Source organism: Lepidochelys olivacea (assembly GCF_965140295.1).
Source record: "Lepidochelys olivacea isolate rLepOli2 genome assembly, chromosome: 4".
NCBI classification, from domain to species: Eukaryota; Metazoa; Chordata; order Testudines; family Cheloniidae; genus Lepidochelys; species Lepidochelys olivacea.
Window position 1 is genome coordinate 99,455,904 of NC_140414.1, and position 21,008 is coordinate 99,476,911.

Consider the following 21,008-nt stretch of genomic DNA (forward strand, 5'->3'; position numbering starts at 1 on the left):
TCTGTTCTGTTCTGTTCAACTTTGATTCTAGCAAGAAGTGTGTTTATTTTCCCCACCATGCTTAGTAGCTCTGCTTCTTAGACTGTAGTTTCTTGTTTCGTAAGTATTATATTTAGTTTCCTAGATCAACAGTGAAGCTGCTGCTAGCTGACGATATCCTGTTTTTGTATAGCGGATATCTCAATACCAGTATATGAGGGGTGGAGGGAACGGAAAGGAGAGGAAATCTGCAAAATGTACAGTTTTCATTTCTGGATCTCACATTAGGTTCCAGTACTCAGAAGCCATATCCTACTGTATTTTCTGTGTTCCATGACAAGATTTGTATATTTTTGCCAGACTCACATGCATGCCTGTCTTTGCACTAGAATCATAAAATATGAGGCGTGGAAGGGACCTCAGGAGGTCATCTAGTCCAACCCCCTGCTCAAAGCAGGACCAATCCCCAATTTTTGCCCCAGATCCCTAAATGGCCCCCTCAAGGATTGAACTCACAGCCCTGGATTTAGCAGGTCAATGCTCAAACCACTGAGCTATCCCTCCTCCCTAAGCTTCTTTATTATTTGCAGAGGGCCTGCATAATGATATCAATCACTCTCCTAATACACCTTCAGTGCAGCAAGAGGGCTGTAGAATTCAAGCTGACTGAGTGGGAAGACTTTTAAGCTCATTTTTCACAAAAAGGCCAGAAACACAGGGTTTGATCCTGCACAACTAAAGTTGACGGAAGCCTTCAATGGACAAAGTATCAGGCACTGAAGACACAGCTTAGGCCTGAATTTCTCTCCTCTTATGTAACTGGGGTTGGGGCACATAGGAGGTGGTGAGCCCTTTCCAGAACTCTGTGTGATCAGGGTGGTTTGTGAACAAGTGTGGCTGGAAAGTGGCCTTCTCTGTGGCATGCTCCCACAGAGGCCCCCGGGAGGGCCGTGAGCAGGTTTCAGGGGGTCTGCCAAGCATGGCTGATACTAGACTCGCTAGAGCCCAAGGCAGAAAGCCGAAGTTCCGCCACACGGGACTGCAGCCCGGGGCCGCACCACCTGGGTCTGAAGCCAAAGCCTGAGCAACTTAACTTCACAGTGCCCCTATGTGGTGTAGCGCCTCCTTACTACCTCCTTACTACCCCCTAACAATGGCCCTGGCTTTTATGTGCAGAAAATCAGTTGTTGTGACACAGTTGGGCCATGGAGTTTTTATAGCAAGTTGGGGGACCTCGGAAAGAAAGAGGTTGAGAACCCCTGATCTAGTGTATTTCCCAGTGGAAATCCAAGCAAGCATTATCTTCTGCACCTTCTAGCCCCTTCTACCTGGTATACACAAAGATTAAATCCTCTCTCTATTGAAGTCAATCGGAATTTTGCCATTGACTTCAATGGGGCCAGGATTTCACACTGAGTGATGTGGGTGAAAGCCATGGCAATGTTAATCTAAACAAGCAATACTTCTTGTGGGAAAGGGGACCAGCTGGAGAGGTGCAGGATCCAGGAGGATGGAGCCCAGTTTCTCTATGGGGTTTTCAGATCACCACACACCATATTGACTCTGCAGAATCCAAACCCCCTTGCCTCAGAGGATAATTAACAGCTGTGGTTCTCGAACTTTTGTACTGGTGACCCCTTTCACATAGCAAGCCTCTGAGTGTGACCCCACCTTATAAATTAAAATCACTTTTTTATATATTTAACACCATTATAGAAGCTGGAGACAAAGTGGGGTTTGGGTTGGAGGCTGACAACTCATGACCCCCATGTAATAACCTCACGACCCCCTGAGGGGTCCCAATCCCCAGTTTGAGAAACCCTGATTAAGAGGATATACCACAGGAGAAAAGTGTAGTTTCCAGTGGACTTTGTTCCATGTTATGATTCCCCCCCCCCCCGCCCCATCACCCCCCAATCACTGGGGACGAGCGAGCCAATGGAGACATTTACTAAAATATGGATTTGGTGAATGAGAGAGTCTTGTGTTCCACAATGAAAATAAAGCTACTTGCTTGAGATTATTTATAAACCCAATACATATTTGTTGACCATTTCCTTTCCTTTGACTGTAAGCTCTCTGGGGGCAGGGACTCCATCCTCCTGTGCAGCACATGGCACAACAGGGCCCTGCTCCTGCAGGTGCGACGAGAATATAAACACAATTATAATTTTGTACTGTGTCTATTCAGTAAAGCTTTCATTTAAAGGGTTTTAAGAGCCTAGCTGCTAATTGAGGTTTAGTGATTACTTTAGAAGGATTCTGAGGCTTTGCAGCACTTTGATGAATAGGGTTGCAGACAACTCTGATCTAAGGCCCAGGAAAACTATGCAGGTGAAAGTGTAAGGGGAGGAAAGGGAGGCTGAAACAACTAGACAGAGAGGATGTCTCCTCACAAACAAAAAAGCCATGCAAGTGTCCCAGTGCACACACTATATTTTTCAATGTGTGATCTTATGAAAACTGGAGTGGGTCTTTTTTCTCTAACCTCAAGTGCATTATTTTATACTTGTACTATTTTATTCCTGCATTTACACTGTGCAATGCGGAAATGAAAGAGTCCATTTCAAAGCCTGGGCAGAAAGTGGAAGAGGTCAGCTTAGCGTAGGAACCTCATTGGGATCTCCATGTCACGTTTCCTGGCAAGTTGGGCACAGCTGTGAGATGAAGTGAAAAGTCCTTTGGTCTCACACTCCTCTCAAATTGCAGCTCCTACTCTCCTCTCAGCTTCCCTGGAGCACCTGTCCTTCACCTGTTCCCATGCCAACTGCAGCCATGTTGCTACTGCTCTGATTTTTTCCTTAGTCTCCTGTGCCTAGCCATATCTCCAACTAACCACCACCCACATCCTCCTCCTCCAGCCATCACTTGCTATAGATACATCTCAAACTCTCAGTTTTCTCCCATCTGTAACTTCACTTATCTATCCAGGCTCATGACTCCTGCTCCTCCCCATTGTGCCCAGGGCTACCTCTTTATCTCCTCCTTCCCCACAGGGCTGCATCTCTTCCTCCTCCTTCTCTAACCAATGGGGATGTCACAGCTCCACCCACTTTCCTGATGCTCCTCTCTGCTCTGGCATGCTCTTCCTTCCCCTCATCACTGTTCAAAAACCTACCCTATGGACTCACCACCTACTTGATTTTCTTCCACCCTTTTATTTCTGAACAAATCAAATATACTTGGGAATGCAGAAATTAGTTGGGACCGTCCTAACTATTTTGTATGTAAATAGTCATTCTTCACTTCGCCTTCACAAAAATATTTCCAGGGAACAATTTCCTTAATTAAAAATTAACTAAATAAGGGGAGACAAAGAGAAAGGAATAAAGTGACAAGTTTTTCCCAAGCCAACTCCTCCATTCCAACTGATAAGGAAGCTTGCTCTCCAGAACACCTCAGGAAAAATGCCTGACCCAGCCCTCCCCCAGGGTGCAAAACATTCCTGAACATGAAATAAGGCGGGGGGGGGGGGAGTACAAGTCCTGCAGCTGCACAAAATATGCAAATGCTTCCTGGATTGCTTTTTTCCAAGGGTATGCCTGCAATTAGACATCCACAGCTGGTCTGTGCCAGCTGACTTGGGCTAAAGAGCTGTTTAGTCACAAGGTCTGAGAGCCCAGGCTCCAGCCCAAGCCCAAATATCTACACTACAATTAAACAGTCCCTTAACCCGAGAGCCATGAGCCCAAGTTAGCTGGCACATACCAGTCGTGGGTGTCTAACTGAAGTATCGACATACTCCCAACTGTTTCATCCAAGAGCCCACCATGCCAAATCTAGGTTTGCATAAGAGATCATACCATCACACACCGTTGCTATCTTCTGTTATTCCTACAAGGATGCAAACAGTTCGTAATACAGCACAGTATGTCATCTGTCCAAATATTAATCAGATAGAAACATGATTACCTTTGCAAATTTAACAAGATCAACCTAGAAAGATAACTTCTTAGGAGAGACCAGGTGGATGAGGCCGTATCTTTTATTGGATCACTTGTGTTGATGACAGAGACAAGCTTTTGAGCTTACACAGAGCTCTTCTTCAGGTACACTGGAAAGTTGATCCAATAAAAGATATTACCCTCACCCATCTTGTCTCTCTAATATCCTGGGACAAACATGGCTACGGCTCTGCCAACAATTTATTATGAATCATCCAATAGCTAGCCCTTACATTGTAAAGTTATAACTCCTATATAAATTAATTTATCCTAGGCTACACTTGCACAAAGGGGTGTTTTATAGTGTTTACCTCTCTCTCTTTAGACAGTATAAAATTAATTAATTAATTACTCAATCATCCTCTCCCCTCCTCCTATAAAGTTAATAGCAGGTATAGGCTGACAAACACTTCATATTAAAATTAAAGCCGATCGAAAATTTTTAAACATTTTTTCCTAAAACCATTTTCTAAATGGAGAGTCTTTGTGAAAAAAATTGGTTTGTTTTTTTCATTTTCTATTTTTCAACAATACAAAAGAAAACAATGTAGTCATTTTTCAGTATATTATTATTTTTCTTTTTCCTCCTCTTTCTTCCCCTCCCTCCTTTTTCTGGTGGAAAAACAGGGTGATAATGGGGTATGTGTGCAAAAACTAAACACCCCACACATAAATGATTTTCAAAAATAAATATTTTCATGAAAAATTCTGAAAGCTGTTCCTTTTCACAACTTGCACAAAAATTAATTTTGCAAAATAAATTCCCCGATTTTTGAACAGTGCTAATTAAAATACTAAACCTTCTCTTAAATAAAATGAGTGAGGCATTAATTATTCTATCATTGCTTTAAAACATTAACCGTTTGTGATGTGACAATGCATCTTTTAGCTAGCAAGTCAATCATCCCTCATAAAGGGCATTTATATAAAAATGACAACTTACTGATGCTTTTACAGTTCCAGAAGATATAAACCTTCCTGATTATTTCAGGTGAACATGTAATAAAAATGTAGATTATTTCTCTGATAACATTAACATTCCTTTACTAGGTTCTCTACTGATTTAGTCATTTCCTAAATCATGGCCTCACATAGGATCAAATATAATATTGTGCTTGAGTTTTCCAAAATCTTGTTGGGCAAATAATGTTTTTTAAATTCAACAGAAAAAGTGATCTCAGTACAACATTTTCAGTTAAATACTCAAAGAAATTATTAATCTCACCTCACATATCTTCAAAGTAATCTGAACCAAGATAAACACTTGAAAATAATTACCTCATTACTAATGATCAACAGCAAAATTAACAACTTCTGTCCCATACACATGGCAAGATTCTTAGGCCTCATTCTGCCCCCTTTGTGCAAGTCCAACAACATAAATGGGCCAGAGAGTGGGCCTAACAAGACAGATGGAGATTGTCCAGGTATGAGAAAATCCTTAACTGCCCTAGGGCCAATATAGCAGGCTCTATGCTAGCCCCTCTCAGCTCCCCTTAGTGTAGAAGTTGTGCCAGTCTGGTGGTGAAAAGACAGCTTTAGGCCTCCTTTCCCTCCTCCTCACCAAGTGTAAACCTATCGGATCTGAAAATCTGAACCATGGATTGAAAAACAGAGCTGGGATTTAAAGATGTGAAGGAATCATATTATTCTCATATGTACAGATTAAATCTTCATGGGGGCAAATAACTGAAAAAGTGCCTGATCCAAAACTGAAGTCAATGGGCAGACTCCCCAACATTTCAATGGACGAACAGACACATAGTGAGCAATTTTGGGGATTTGTAGTTTCAACCACTGCAAAAGGTATTTAATTGCAAGATTTTAGTGAAATGCAGACTTGGTCTAATTCTCTACAGAACTTGCCTTTTGTTGCCATAATACAAACTAAGCACATTCTGTTTCTAAAATGGTTTTAATACCAACTCTGCAGGATATTTTTTTCCATACATGAATCAAATTGATTTGGATGATTAATTTATTCACAGATTAGAAAGATCCTCTTGCTAAACATAAAGGATTTGGATTACTTCAAACAACTACTAGGCAGTAATAATAATTGAATTATAAGCAGCATGTAAGTTGGTTTGAGCATTTTCCAACCAGCATTACCTATTTATCTTTATATTTCCTCTATTCTTATGTCTCATTTTACCTCTTCTGTAATATCTGTAACTCATTATCTAAGGTACTTCTTCTGAAAATGTGGTTAATTCTGGCACAGTTAGAATTTTGCTGCAAAAGTTTAACACTCCTGTTCTCTGCATCTTTTCCATGGCACTGTTATGACACATGCAAAATATGATTGCTTGGGAGTGGTTGGTTTTTTTGAGGGGGAGGGGCCTTAAAACACCAGTACTATAAAATGCTGTTGTTAAAATTAGGTTCTCCTATCTTGCAGTTAAGAAAAAAGTTCTTTCTTAAATGCTGTGTTTTCTGTAGTCCTTGTAACCAAGTACTTTCTCAGACCCCAATCCTTCTAACACTTAAGAAAGTGAAAATACTTTACTTACGTTGATCAGTCTCACTGTGAAGTTATGTACCTGCTGTGTTTGCAGGATTGCAGCCTTCCTGTAAGCATGTTTGCAAAACCACGCACATTTTTCTCTGGGCTTAAAGATATTCAGTATACTTTTTTTTTTTAAATGCACATTACACTATCTGCAAGCATAACCTAATTCAAATAAAACTGTTAGTAGAGAACTTTGACTTCTAAACCAAGTCCATGCAAACATGCCTGATGCACTAATCCTTAATGTGGGCCAAAGCTCCACTCCTTCTATAAGATCCATGAGGTAAGACCAGCCATCACACCTAGATGTAGCCCTAATTGAAGTCAGTAGGGTTTCTCATGGGCACAACTGTCCAACCGAATGAAGCTCATAAATAAACCAAACCAAAAGTAATTTTCATTGGACCACCAAAAGACTCATTTTGACAGTTTACATCCCTAACAATTTTACCTGTCACCTCCAGCTAAGATATGACAAGCTGTTAAAAAAACAGCACACATTTTTGTTAGCAGAAAAACTGCATTCCTCCCCCACCTTCTCCATGCTTAAAAATGGCTCCACCACTTCTGGTGAAATTGTAAGAAAAAAAAAATTGCTACCTGACTTATAGCAGGCCTACCAAATTTCAGTCAAAAGGCTAACACCCTTTCATTCTGAAGTACATGGGTGTAACCTTAATACAGGTACTGCTATACCAGGAGTGGGCAAACTTTTGGGCCTCAGGGCCACATCTGGATGGAGAAATTGCATGCAGGGCCATGAATGTAGGGCTGGGGCAGGGGGTTGGGGTGCGGGAGAGAATGCGGGGTGCGGGGCGGGGCAAGGGGCTGGGGCAGAGGAGGGGTGCAGGGTATACGAGGGGGCTCAGGGAAGAGGATTGGGGTGCAGGAGGGGGCTCAGGGCAGGGGACTGAGATGCAGAAGGGGTGTAGGGTGCAGCAAGGGGTTGGGGTGCAGGCTGGGTGTGGCAGGGGGTTCAAGGCAGGGAGTTGGGCTGCGGGGTGCAGGAGGGGTTTGGGGTTCAGGCTCTGGCCCAGCACCGCTTACCTGGAGCGGCTCCGGGGTGGCAGCAGCGCACACTGGGGCCAGGGCAGGCTCCCTGCCTGCCTGCCCTGGCCCCACACCGCTCCCAAAAGGGGCTGGCACCACGTCCCTGTGGCCCCTGAGGGAGGGGAGGCAGAGGGCTTCGTGCGCTGCCCTTGTCTGTGAATACCTCCCCCGAAGCTCCCATTGGCCGGGAACGGTGGCCAATAGGAGCCACAGGGGTCGGTGCCTGCAGGTGAGGGCAGCGCATGGAGCCCTCTGCTCCCCCTCCCTCCGGGGCCACAGGATGTGGTGCCTGCCACTTCTGGGAGCAGCGCGGGGCCTGCAGCGCCACAGGGGGGGCAATCCCAGGGGCCGGACCCAAAGCCCTAACAGGCCAGATCTGGCCTCCAGTTTGCCCACCCCTGTGCTATACGCTCCACCAATAGTATACAACTGTTTTTAAATACAGTTAGTTTTTAATTACAGTTATATTTAAAGAGACAATGATGGTTAGTTTAGGTCCAACATTAGTGATATTAAAAAAGAGGGTGCAAAGTTAGATTGTAGCCCCTGAATTTCACATCCCTGTATGTACCCGCAGTCAGCCATTTTGTATGGTCAACCACTGCCAACTGAAACCCGAACATCATATAGCTAGAAATAATCTTAGGCCCTGAGCGGCAAGGCTGTGCAGCTGCATGTTTGCACCTCTGTTAATCAGAATGGGAGGCTGGGACAGGGAGTTAATGTTCCATGAAAACAATGAATGTCTGGACAGCTGACTTAAGTTTTAGGTGCCTCTGACATGTAAGTTTTATTGTTATGATTGGAAATGTTTTGCTGATAAGGAGAATAATAAATTGTTATTGGCTGTTGTTAGGGAAATTATTAGCCTATTAGGGGCTATGAGTTATGTGCTTTATAAAAAGTTAGAAAGTGTGCTTTGGGGCAGTCTTAGGAAGCTTTTCTTTGGGCAAGGATCTGACACTTAAGTTCCCCAGCAGTGAAACAGAAGGAAGGCCCCTGGAAGACTGGCTGCTGTTTCCTCTAAACCATCTTATCTTTAGTAAATATAAAAATATAGGACGTTCTGAACCTAATGCTATAGCGAGTGAGTGTGCGTGTGCTTGAGACCTAATAAAAAGTAGTTTTAGATAAAAGCATTCTGATTGTATCAATCATATAACAGAGGAACTGTGTCCCCATTGATTTATTCCTGACACCACCTAGGGAGAAACAGTTGGGAGAGAATTGCTTGGGTTCTGAAAATCGTGGGTAACAATATGAATATAAATAAATGTTTTCATGAGGGACAAGATTTACCATTAGACAGAGCAGAAATGCGTGTCCCGTATCCTACCTTAGATTTTAAATATCAGCTTTTCGACTCCTAGAAAAGAATTAGGGGCAATAAAATTAAAAGTGGGCATGGTGCCGAATTGGTATGGCCATACTGAATGAATGAATGAGAACATGGCTTGACATGACTGAACTGTGAAAGAGGATTCTCGGAGCAGAATCCTTCTCTTAGCATCAGGCAGATGGCAGAGGTGAAACTGACTGGCTCCATGGTGCATGTATGATCAATACTGATCTTTGGGTCAGCAAATATGTTTACTTGAAACAAACAACATGTGTAGAACATCCTGAGTTCTGAACATCCATCCTGAGTGGAGCATGGGCTGACCAGGGCATCTCAACCCTGTTAAAGGACATCACGCAGGGGGCTGAAGTGAATGATTAATAAGGGAGTGAATGTGTGGTAATTTTCCGTTGGCACCACTCTGCAGTCTCCTCCTAAAGTATTAATTAGGTAAAAATTAGTAGCCACACGCCCATAGGCATGCTTTTAAGACATGTGACTCCTTCGAGAAAAAAGAGTACAAAAATCAAGCAGATTAAATTACTGTTGGGGGGATTTCTTAATTAATGCTTAAAGAAGCAACGCTGCTAGACAGAGTAGCCAAAACTCTGCTCCATGGGCTCGAGTAGGACTGTGAGCCAGAGGGGTTTCCAGGCAGTCAAGGAATCCGAGAAAGATCAGAGGGCTAAGGAGACAGACCTGGAGAGGAGAAGTCGTCCATAGAATTTGGTAACCACCTTCTCTGTTTGCCGAGCAGGAACTGTGTGAGGCTAGCACAGGGCCTGTTTGTGTATGTTTTTGAAAGAGAGGCTCACTAAGAGGAATGTATAGCTCTTAATGTATAGTTCTTTAATGTCTACCGTAGGAGTTATGTGCTTAATGTAACCCTTTACCGCTTGTGTAATTCCTTTTCAAATAAACTGCAGTGCATGCAAAGTAATTACTGTGGACCTTTTTCATTGGTATGACAGTAATCTGCTCCGCTGGGAGCCATTAAAGATCCATTCAGGGGTAGTAGCCCCCTGGTGCCAACAGTGACCCCAAGAATTTAATGGGCCTGAGTGACAGGTAGGAGGATGGTGTTGTCCACAGTGATTAAAAAGGGAGATATTGGGTAGAGCATGGAGAGAGTAGGAGATTAAGCTAAAGAAATGTCACTAAAAGCTTGTCTACACTAAAAAGTTTTGCTGCTTTAGCTATACCAGTATTAAAGCATCCTCAAGCTCAAATATATGACTATTCAAAGGACAAATAAAAAAAAATAAATCAGAGGCTTTTGTCTCACCTCATGCCCTTTTTCTTATGGTTGTCCCCTCCCACAAGCTTTCCACACCTTCTACTCTTTAGAATGCCAAGAGCTCTGAAATTAAAACAGCTTCAGAAACATTACTTGCCAAAAGAAATACTGTTCCCAGTCCAGAGGCAAAAACAGAAGTGATATGAAAGGAAAAGTATTAATCTCTCATCAGCTAAGTAGGTGCCTCCCACTGGAAAAAGAAAAATAGGTTATCTCTAGAGGAATGGTTCAAACAATATGGGAGGTGGCTGTTATAGAAAAATTAATGCACCAATTACATACCCACAAAACAGACAAATAGATACTTGGATATTTGATTATCATTTATTCAACAAAGTATATTCACCTGCAAAAAGCAAAACAAAAAACCCCAGCATTTCTGTCCCATTTTTGACTACTTTTTTGGATATGCCTGGATTGTTAAATATGTATAATCAGAGATTTCAGTCAATTTAATAAAATCACTAGAAACAACTAGTGTAAAGATGTTCACTCGGTAACATGGAACATTGTTAAATAAAGAGATCCAATGTTTATATTACTGTATAATGTTTCTCTAAAGAAAAACTAACTGTTGTAACAATTATTGTACTGTCTCTGATTTTTACATGGCTAGGATTTGCAAACCTGTTAAAACTTCCTTAATAAAGTGAAAGCAGCTAAGCTTTCTGAACTCAAAGATTGACTGTTATAGAATAAATTCTACAAGTGCCGAGAAGGTGGAAGAAAGAGTGCAGATGAAGAAAAGGAGCACTAAAAGCAGTCTGGATATACCAATAAACACCCACAACAGGCAGCAATTGCTGCAAGGAACCATCTCGACAGAATTAGATCAAACAGTAAAATATGCATTTTCTAGGTACCGACAATAATGGAACTCCTAATATTGCACCGAATGAGTCTTTCATTCCTAAACTCTTCATAACGTAGGATTCGATTTGTTGAGTGCCCATTTGCTGCCAACCCCACACGCTTACTGAATTCAGGAATTCTTCCGAGAATAGCAAATTCTACTAACAACATCCATACAGAGAACAGTGTTTCCCCTATCTATCTTAAGGACATCCTCATGAAAGATAACATGCAATAAGAGAGCCTCGTTGTAAAGGGTATGAAAAAGCAGGAGCATCAGTTGTTTCTCAGCCAAGTTCCAAGTAGCAAAAAAGAGGAAGTTTGCATTTGGTGGGATAGTGTTCCCAAGCAGCACTTTAATGTTGTTGCCCCTTCCCCCCTCAGGCCGCCAACAGGGGGGGAGAAGGAGCATCTGCCCCGCGGATGGCTGACCCCCAACCCCGCCCCTTCTGTTGGAGCCCCACCCCTTCCGGGAGCTGGAGCCAGCCTCCATACCAGTAAGTGTTGAGTGTTACTTTCATGTATATATGAATAACGTCTCTAGCACATGTGAAGAAGAGGGCCTAAGCTCATTTGCTCTGATGAGTTTAAGAAACACGGCCACAAAGAATGAGTAGGGAGTCATTATAACTGGACTATGTCCTTGGGGCTTTGCAAGTCTTGAGAAATAGCAAATCCCCCTCAACCTTCTTTACTGTGATAAATTGGCAGGGTTTTCACAAACTGAGTTACCTTAATATTATGAAATGAATATAAATGTTACTTCTTTAAACTTGCCTTTAAACAGCAATTTATGCAGGGGGATGTTTTTTCCCCGTGATTTCTCTATCCCATTGTCTTTAACGTGGCTTGTGTGACTGCAGCAGCGCTGGGAGAAAGCTCTCCCAGCGCTCTAAAAAGACCACCTCCACAAGGGGCGCAGCTCCCAGCCCTAGTGCACTGTCTACACTGGCGCTTTACAGCGCTGAAAATTGGCAGTTTAGACAAGCCCTTCGTCTCTGTCAAGCTACCACTATTATGTAGCCATCTTTAGCATGAGTCACACAGGTTTATTACTGCACCTTTGTATGAAGCAATAGTTCTTTCACAGCTTTGCTGAAGATTAGAGGAGCCGCAGGAAAATGACAAATCTGTAGCAATGAGCTCTTGCAATGTATAATGCTCTTGCGTAGGACTAAATCAGTAACTGTGACATGTTCTCCAGCTCTGAGCACAATTAGAGTTGGGTATCACCCAACACTCTTTAGATTTTGACTTAAAATTATGAGAAACTGATTTTTGTTATGGGCAACAGCATTTATTTTCCAATAAACATCAAACATATCTGATGGGGATGTTTTGGCAGCGGGAGGCCAGAGGGAAAAGCACAAGGGGAGACTTCTTTCATGAGATGCTTGAAAAAACTTCCACAGCTCACTGAATGCATTACAAAATTCAGATCACACTTACATGACTAGATAATTTGCATGCAGTGTGAGATTAAAATCAGGTGTCTCTAAAAGTTGAAGAGTTGTGTCTTCGGTAATAAGCAATAGAAACAGGTATTTTCAGAGTGGTTGTTGAGAAAGGGGAAGTAGAAGAGAAAATATTCCTCAGACTTGAAGACCTCCCAAACTCCGACAGCTACCTCTTGTGGCTTGCCTACTGTGCTCTTGAAACTTAAGATACATAGTGTTTCTTTGCTAAAAAAGGGCATGTATTGAGCATTTTTAAGTTACAGGGTATGCATCACTGTTACGCTAGAGTTCTTTATCCAGAGGGTAATGCTAGAATTTTGTTGTAGCAACTTTTAGGGAAAGTCATGAGGGAATTATATTGACAAAAACAATTTTAAGGAATCAAGTTACAGAAATTCACACACAAAATACCCTAAAGGCAGAGTGGGAACAACAGATATGGCCAAGCCTGAGTCACAATGCATCCTGACAGTACAAAAGGGAGAACTATGTCAGTGAGCCCACCTCTCTTGAAAACTATCTAAACAGGCCACATATGGTATGTCTACACTGCAATTAAATCCATGAGGCTGGCCCACGTCAGCTGACTCAGGCTTGTGGGGCTCAGGCCTGTTTAATTGTGGTGTAAACGTTCAGGCTGTAGCACAGAGTCCCAGAGCCCAGGTTCCAGCCCGAATATCTATACTGCAATTAAACAGCCCCATAGCCCAAGCCGCATGAGTCAGTTCACATGGGCCAGCCACAGGGGTTTAATTGGAGTGCAGACATACCCACATAGGCTTACTACCTTTGGCTTGCTTTTCCTTGATTCATTTAAAGATTTTTTTTTTAATTGGGATTGTCCTGCTCCTTTAAAAGCCTAAAAGGTTAGAAACAAGCAAGCAAACAAAACCTAATTTAGAAATAAACATTTTTTCCTGCTTGTGTTTTAACCTTATAAAAATCAGGAATGCTTCCCTGCATACTGGAAAGTGTAAGGGACGTTTACTGTTAACTCTTAACATAGTATTTGAAGAGGTGAAGATCCTGAAGATTTAACAAAAAACAAAGCTTTAAAAACCCTTTTTGCTTTTAAAATGGTTCTACTTTGACTCTTTATCCTGTCATATCATTTTTCATACAAGCTCTCTGGCCTACACGGGACAGGAAATTGCAATGTAAAAGACAAGCGAGTTATTTTTAAAGCTATTTTTCACACCTTTTTTTATCATCATAAAGAAGCCAAAACTGGTACAAGCCCCATTTCCCCCGCTTTGTTTCACAGGTATTCAAAAATGACCTGCAGTAGAAGCCTTACTCAGACATGGTCTCTTGCACCATTTTTAAAAGTCTCATTTTTTTAAAAAAAGAAAAAATTTAGATATGGACTTTGCAAACAGAAAAGAAAAGAATCTAAAAGGTCAAATGTTAGGTTTGACAGCTGAAACAATATGCTGTGGAGCAGATTCTGGTCTCTGTGATACATTTGGAGTCATTAAATAACTGGATTCAGAGTCACTGAGGCTCTCTCTTCACCACAAAGAAAAAATGTATTTTTGCAACAGGATAACTAATGTGCATTAGCTATCCTGTTGTAAAACCATAGTGGAGACAGGCACTGAAGTTTTTACATCATGGTACTGTCAAAATAACGTCACTTTTCTTCTCCCATCCTCGCTCTTTTGCAAACTCCTTCAACCTCTAAGTTTTGAGCTTCTCATCCTCACTCGCAAGGCTTTGCTACTACTCTTCCCTCATCCCCCTAGAGTCAACAGGGTCTAGCAGACTGAACAGAGGACCGGAAGTCTGGAACTACTGAGTTCTAATTACCACCTTGTTACTGACTTGCTGTGTAGCCTTGGGCAAGTCACTTAACTTTTCTGCATCAGCTTTTCCTCTGCAAAATTACCTGTCTTACAGTGATATGGTATAGATTAATTAGTTAATAGTTATAGTGCTTTGAAGCTGTATATCACTATATATTGTGCTACTACACTCACACATCATTTACATTTCCCTGTACACCACCCTCACTTTTTTCTTGACCACTCCCTTTGACTCCTTCCATCCTCTCCTGACAACGTGCCTCCTTTCAGGTCATTATTTTCACTTGCAATGATCTCCAAATTATTGTCAGCTACGTGAGCTTACTCACTCACACACACATGCATACACACTCCTGTTCCACAAAGCTTTCCAACTGTAATGTCTCTAACTCACTGTGTGCGCGTGTTCTGATCTGGTATCATTTTATACTGTACCTCCACATGTCTAGACTGACCTACAGGTATCAATGGAAGGCCCTCTGCTTCTGCACCAGGTCTTTGTTCCCAGTAGCCAGCTCCTGACAGTGGGTCTCCAATGAAGCCACTCTGCCAGGGCTCCGTTTTAAAGGATAGTGAAGGGCTACATTAACTTTCCTGGAAAAATCTCTGCAGGGGCCAATCAAGAGAAAGATAGACAGTGCATATTCTCACCAGGCCCACTTTCCATCGCCTTCTATTCATGGGTTTTCAGCGTCTTAGGGAGCTCTGTAAGCAAAGAGGTACAAGCTGTGACAGATGTTGGTTCTGAAGCAGCTGATACCACCTTCCACAGGAAGGATTTGATACACACACAGAGGTCGCAGCTGCATGTGAATCATATGGGCCTCTGTTAGTTGGCCAGTTTTACCTACTGCGCAGGCCCACAAATACCTGTGGCAGTACATAAATAATGACGCTTTGATTTCAGTGTCAAAACTACACAGACTAAATGTACACAAGGCTTTATGTTTTAGCCTCCTAATCTGTTTTGACAACAAAGAGTTATTAAACATGCAGAGGTTTAGAGCACCCACAGGCCTAAGGATCAATTTTTATTGTGGAAAGCAAACAATAATAATCCTCTCTTGGGAAGGCATTTGTTATTGTTTTCTCTGTAACAAGACACTGCAAAAGGCACTAACAAAAGTCTTTGCAAATCCAAATCAAATCTGCACGGAGTCATCTTTAATGGAGTTGCCTTTAGTAAATCAGAATTTGAATTCTCACATATAAAACAAGATCAACATTTTTTCTGGGACACTTGTGTTACAAACAACAGAAGCTACCTGTGCAGTTAATTGGCCTGTAGGCATACAGAATATAGCCTGCAGACATCTGAACTCCACCAACTAAGAGAAAGGTTTGGCTGCTTTCAATTCTCAGGCCCTACTCCTCCATTGCCTTGTAACTTGTGTAGTGATTTATACTGATGTAAAGGGGATGTAAAACACTACCAGATCAGAATAGCACACAGGTGAAAATAACTATGGAAGGTGCCCATACATGTCAGTATCTGACCCTACAATGCTACCTACAAGCCTGATTTAGTACAGGGAACAAGTAGAAAGCTTGACAGTGCGTTAGAGTACAATAAAATCAGAGTTTACTGTACATTCAGAGTCACAAGGGCACAGAAGTGGGATCTGAACAAATAAAGTGACAAGAATCCACACTCAGCTCACTCCAACCCCATGCAAAATGACACCTGAGAAGCAGTAGGAGCCAGCAGCAGCAAAAAAGTTTTCCCCATGGAACATGGAGATTTTTTAACTGTAGCTTCTCTCCGCACACCCTTCCTCAGCACACAGCTGCCTTCATGTTGGCTCTATCCCATCAATAGCTCCCCAACATTGAGAGTGAATGGGTTTAAAGACGCCTCTACAGCTTACAAGTTGCCCCCGTCATGGAAAGATGCTCTGCTCCATCCCACAAGCTGCCTTCCCTCGAAATCCCTTTCTCATATTTCCCGTCCTCTTCTGGAACCCTTAACACACCTTAACCTGCATAAGACCTCCTCTGGTTTCTAAGCAGTTCAAATACAGTTAGAAACCCCTGTCCAACACAGCAATCAGCAAGGTGCCTTCTGCAGCTGTTAGGAACTGGGAAGTGCCGGGGAGCTGGCACAAGGACAATTACAAGGTAATTTAAACTGTAAATAAAATCCCACATGGCTGGATAATGTTGATAATGTCTCAGTGAGTGGGAGTAATACCTTTAAGTAAAACTAGATATGGCCCCAAAATTGGAGGAGGATATTTAGGATCCATATCACCATTTTGCATCAATCCCTGTATTTATAATAGACCAAATCTAAATGGCCCCAGATTTTGAGGGTTCAAAATTCAGATCTGAATTTTGCAGCTCAGTCTCAGGCTCATCATGTTCAGAATGGGGATACGTGAATGCCATGGAGTTTCAGGTTCCACACCCTTTTCCGAAATCCTTGACCACAGGACTCCCTTTTTTAATCCTGCCCTCTCTCTCTGTTCCTCTTCAGAGCCTCTCATAAATGAAATGCACACCTTGCTTATGTTCACGTGGCCAACATACAATGTTCTATTCTATGCTCCCAAGTGTTTTTATCTACTTAGGGCCATGTCTACACTAGAAGTGTTTTACTGGTATAGAAATACCAGTACACTACACCAGCAAAGTGCTCCTAGTGTGGACGCAACTGTACTTGCAGAACTACACTTAGTACAACGATAGTAAAATTGGTTTCAGAGTAGCAGCCGTGTTAGTCTGTATCTGCAAAAAGAAAAGGAGGACTTGTGGCACCTTAGAGACTCACCAATTTATTTGAGCCTAAGCTTTCGTGACCTACAGCTCACTTCACCGAATGTATCCGATGAAGTGAGCTGTAGCTCACGAAAGCTTATACTCAAATAAATTGGTTAGTCTCTAAGGTGCCACTAGTACTCCTTTTCTTTTTGATAGTAAAATTGCCACCCACAAGCAAAACAAGCTATACAAGTAAGACCTGAAATTTTAATGTAAAAAACAAGCTGGGGAAATACCCTTCAGGTCTTCTTAGAAAGAGAAAAAGGGCACAACCCACATTTGGAAAAAAAAAAATCCTCTGTGGGTCATCCTCAAAGAAAACAAACATTTTAGTCCTTCTTTTGAATATAGCTTTCTAAATGTGAACCAGTGTACTGTTATTTTCCCTAAAATGCGAGGAATGAAGTACCCATTCATTTCAATGGGACGTTAACTCCAAAGCTAATGGCAATTTAACTGTCAACACTAATTATATCACTGCTTTCAGTTTAGCAGAAACAGCCACCTACTCCCCTTGGCCATTATTCTTAGAAGTCTGAGGCTATATCTACACCAGGGATTGGCAACGTTTGGCACACAGCCTGCCAGGGTAAGCCCTCTGGCGGGCCAGGCCGGTTTGTTGACCTGCCGTGTCTGCAGCTTTGGCCGATCGCGGCTCCCACTGGCCGCGGTTCGCTGCTCCAGGCCAATGGGGGCTGCGGGAAATGGCGTGGGCCAAGGGATGTGCTGGCTGCAGCTTCCCGTAGCCCCCATTGGCCTGGAGCAGCGACCCGTGGCCAATGGGAGCTGCGATCAGCCAAACCTGCGGACGCAGCAGGTAAACAAACTGACCCGGCCTGCCAGGTTAAAACATTGCCGATCCCTGATCTACACTATGGGGTCTATAGTAGCACACCTGCAGAACCGTAGCTATGCCGGCATAACCCCATAACGTAGATACAGTCTATAGCGACAAAAGTTTTTTTTCTGTCACTGTAGAAACAGTACCTCCCTGAGAGGCCATAACTAGGTTGATAGAAGCATTATTCCATCAGCCTAGCTGCGTCTACACAGGGGGCTAGGCTGGCATAGCTACGGTGCTCTGGGATGTGGATTTTTCACATCTCTCAGCACCATAGCTCTGTCAGCCTACATTTACTTTGTAATCCCCTAGAGGCAAGAACCATCTCTTCTTTTTATACAGTGAGGCACCAACTATATTTTGGGCTTTCCTTAAGTTATAATGCAAGAGCAGAATTGTGTGTGTGTGTGTGTGAGATTGCATAGCAATATCCAGAGAAGTCGTGTTGTTATTGTAAGGGAATTTTTGCTGCCATGACACAGATGGTCCGCAAAACAGTATACTGTACAATGGAATTAAAGATAAAAGTGAAATTTAATTGTCCAATTCTGCAATGAATCAATGACAAAGCTGAAGTGCCTACCAGGTGAGAGACAATCAGTACATTTGGCTGTAATAATACACATTTGTCCACTGTTCGAAGATATTCTTGACAGGAATAACCTGTGAATCCACTTTAACCACTACAAAAGGTGCTGTAACACTGTAAAGCGTGCTTGTTGAACGAGAACAGCTTCAGACCTCTGAAACAAGTTCAGTAGGCTCACTACCAACAATATCTCACAGCTCAACCACAAATAGTTTTTATTTTAGTTTCTCATATTGCTAAAAAATGAAACTGTATGGTGTAGTGGCCTAAACACAAGACAGAGACCAAAAACCTCCCAGGTTCTAACCGTGGGCCTTCCACTGACTTATGCTGTGACCTTGAGTTAGTCACTAAGGTCAAGGTTTTTGGTACCTCCCTAGAGATTTTGGCCTCGTCTTTGCTAGGAAAAGATGTCATAGAGTGGACATACCCTTTCAGAGATGCTGGGCACCCAAAGCTCTCAACTGCAGCATCCACAATCAGTGACCATTTTTGAAAATTTCAGCTTTCATCTCTCTATCTCAGATTTTCCTCCTGTAAATAATACCTTCCTCATAGGTCAGTTGTGAGGATCCATTATTAGATAACGACAGTACAATAGTTTGAAGGATGACCCAGTGGTTAGGATAGCCTAGGATTTGGGAGACCTGGATTCAAATCCCTGCTCTGCTACAGACTTCCCGTGACACCTTGGACAAGTCACTTAGGCCTAGTCTGCACCTAAAACTTAGGTCAACCTAGCTATGTCACTCAGAGGTGTGAAAAAGCCATTCCATCGCTGTAGCAAGTCTCTACACTATAGATACTATACTGGAACAGCTAAGGCACTGTATTGTGGGCATACCCCAAGTGTCTCCGTGCCTCAGTTCCCTATCTGCAAAGTGGGGAAAATAGCCCTTCCCTACTTCACAGGGGTGATCCAATACATTAAATATATTAAAGATTCTGAGGTGCTCAGATACTATATAGAAGTATTAAAATAGCATTAAAATAAATTCTACTGTTCAATATCCAAAACTGCAGCACAACAGTTTCCCCTTTAGGAACTATTACTTCTGTGTAATTTTAAGCAACTTTTTGTGCTCAATTTTAGATGAAGTGCCCAATTCTGAAACTTATTTTATGCAGGTACTTCTCTGTGACCACATGAAGACCCACGGATTTCAATAGGACCCCGTGTGTGCCCACGTCTGCCTACTTGCTACAAGTTGCAGGGACTAAATCCTTAATTACTACAAAATATGGAAAAAAACCAGTCCCTCTCCCTAATGTCTGTGACAAATAATAATAAAAAAAATCCAATTCAAACTTTCACTTTCTAGATTAAGGTTTCTGCCTTTCTGCAAAGCTCAATGGACTACATTTACATAAAAAGGAAACGTCTGACAGGAAGCAGCTCCTAAAATAATATAAGTAAGTTTCACTTCAAGTTCTCCATTGTCTGACATTTACACATAATCCCTTGTATTATCAATTAAAAGAGTAACATGGAGACGATAATGCTAAACAGCAACACTACAGAGTTTTCCATAATACTAGCATGTATATAGACTAGATCACATGCTTTCAAAGCAAAAGAAAGCTACTGAATTAGTAAAAACAGGACTTCTCTTATGCTACAACCAATGCATCTAAGAACAGCCATACTGCGTTAGACCAAAAGGTCCATCAAGCCCAGTATCCTGTCCTCTGACAGTGGCCAATGGCAGGTGCCCCAAAGGGAATGAGCAGACAGGTTAAAATCTTTGAGTTTAATACTGAAATTCAAAGGTCAAATATACTGCATTGTAGTATCTCTTCTTACAGAATGATTAACACTCCACTGAGACCCACGGGCATGACCCTGCACTATTTATGCAGTGGTTTTGTAGCCAGTGTCAGTCCCAGGATATTAGAGAGGCAACTGGTGGGGTAATATCTTTTATTGAGCCAACTTTTGTTAGTGAGAAATAAGCTTTCGATCTATACAGAGCTCTTCTACAGGTCTGGAAAAGGTACAATACTCTTTTATTTAGCTGTGACACTCTTAGTACTTTTCTCAGACATGAAGAAGAGCTCTGTATAGCTTGAAAGCTTGCCTCTCTCACCAGCAGAAGTTGGCCCAATAAAAGATATTACCTCATCCACCTTTTCCTTCTACTCAGTTAAAACTTTATCTGACTAAAGAGTTCAGATTTCACTGAAAGAACTGCACATGCTGTATTCCCATTTGCAGAAGATTTCCAGGACTGTACCTATTTCTATACTGGCAAACTTTTCTACTTTGTTCATAATTAAGTTCTGACTTAAACTTGACTAGAAAATATTTGTTTTTCTGATCATCAATTTTTCCATGGAACTGTTGAGGCAGTTTGAGTCTGATCCTTCAAAGGTCTCATACATTGGGCACTAACAACGAGGAGTCCTTGTGGCACCTTAGAGACTAACAAATTTATTTGGGCATATGCTTTCGTGGGCTAAAACCCACTTCATCAGATGCATGGCGTGAAAAATACAGTAAGCAGTATATATATTACAGCACATGAAAAGATGATAGTTGCCGTAGCTTAAGCTACGGCAGCAGAGACTGAAGGTTTCCTAGTC

At 42.2% G+C, this 21,008-nt stretch overlaps 1 protein-coding gene and 1 long non-coding RNA gene across 2 annotated transcripts in view; one reads left to right on the plus strand and one right to left on the minus strand.

Annotated features, from left to right (window-relative positions):
* ATP10D (ATPase phospholipid transporting 10D (putative)) overlaps positions 1 to 21,008 on the minus strand; it is a 102,030-nt gene that overhangs the window by 53,454 nt on the left and 27,568 nt on the right. The gene's annotated exons all lie outside the window — the stretch shown is intronic.
* LOC311519818 lies at positions 9,389 to 19,676 on the plus strand. Its single transcript, XR_014711391.1, has 3 exons — positions 9,389 to 9,553; positions 11,358 to 11,470; positions 19,554 to 19,676. It is a non-coding gene; the product is annotated as an uncharacterized lncRNA (long non-coding RNA).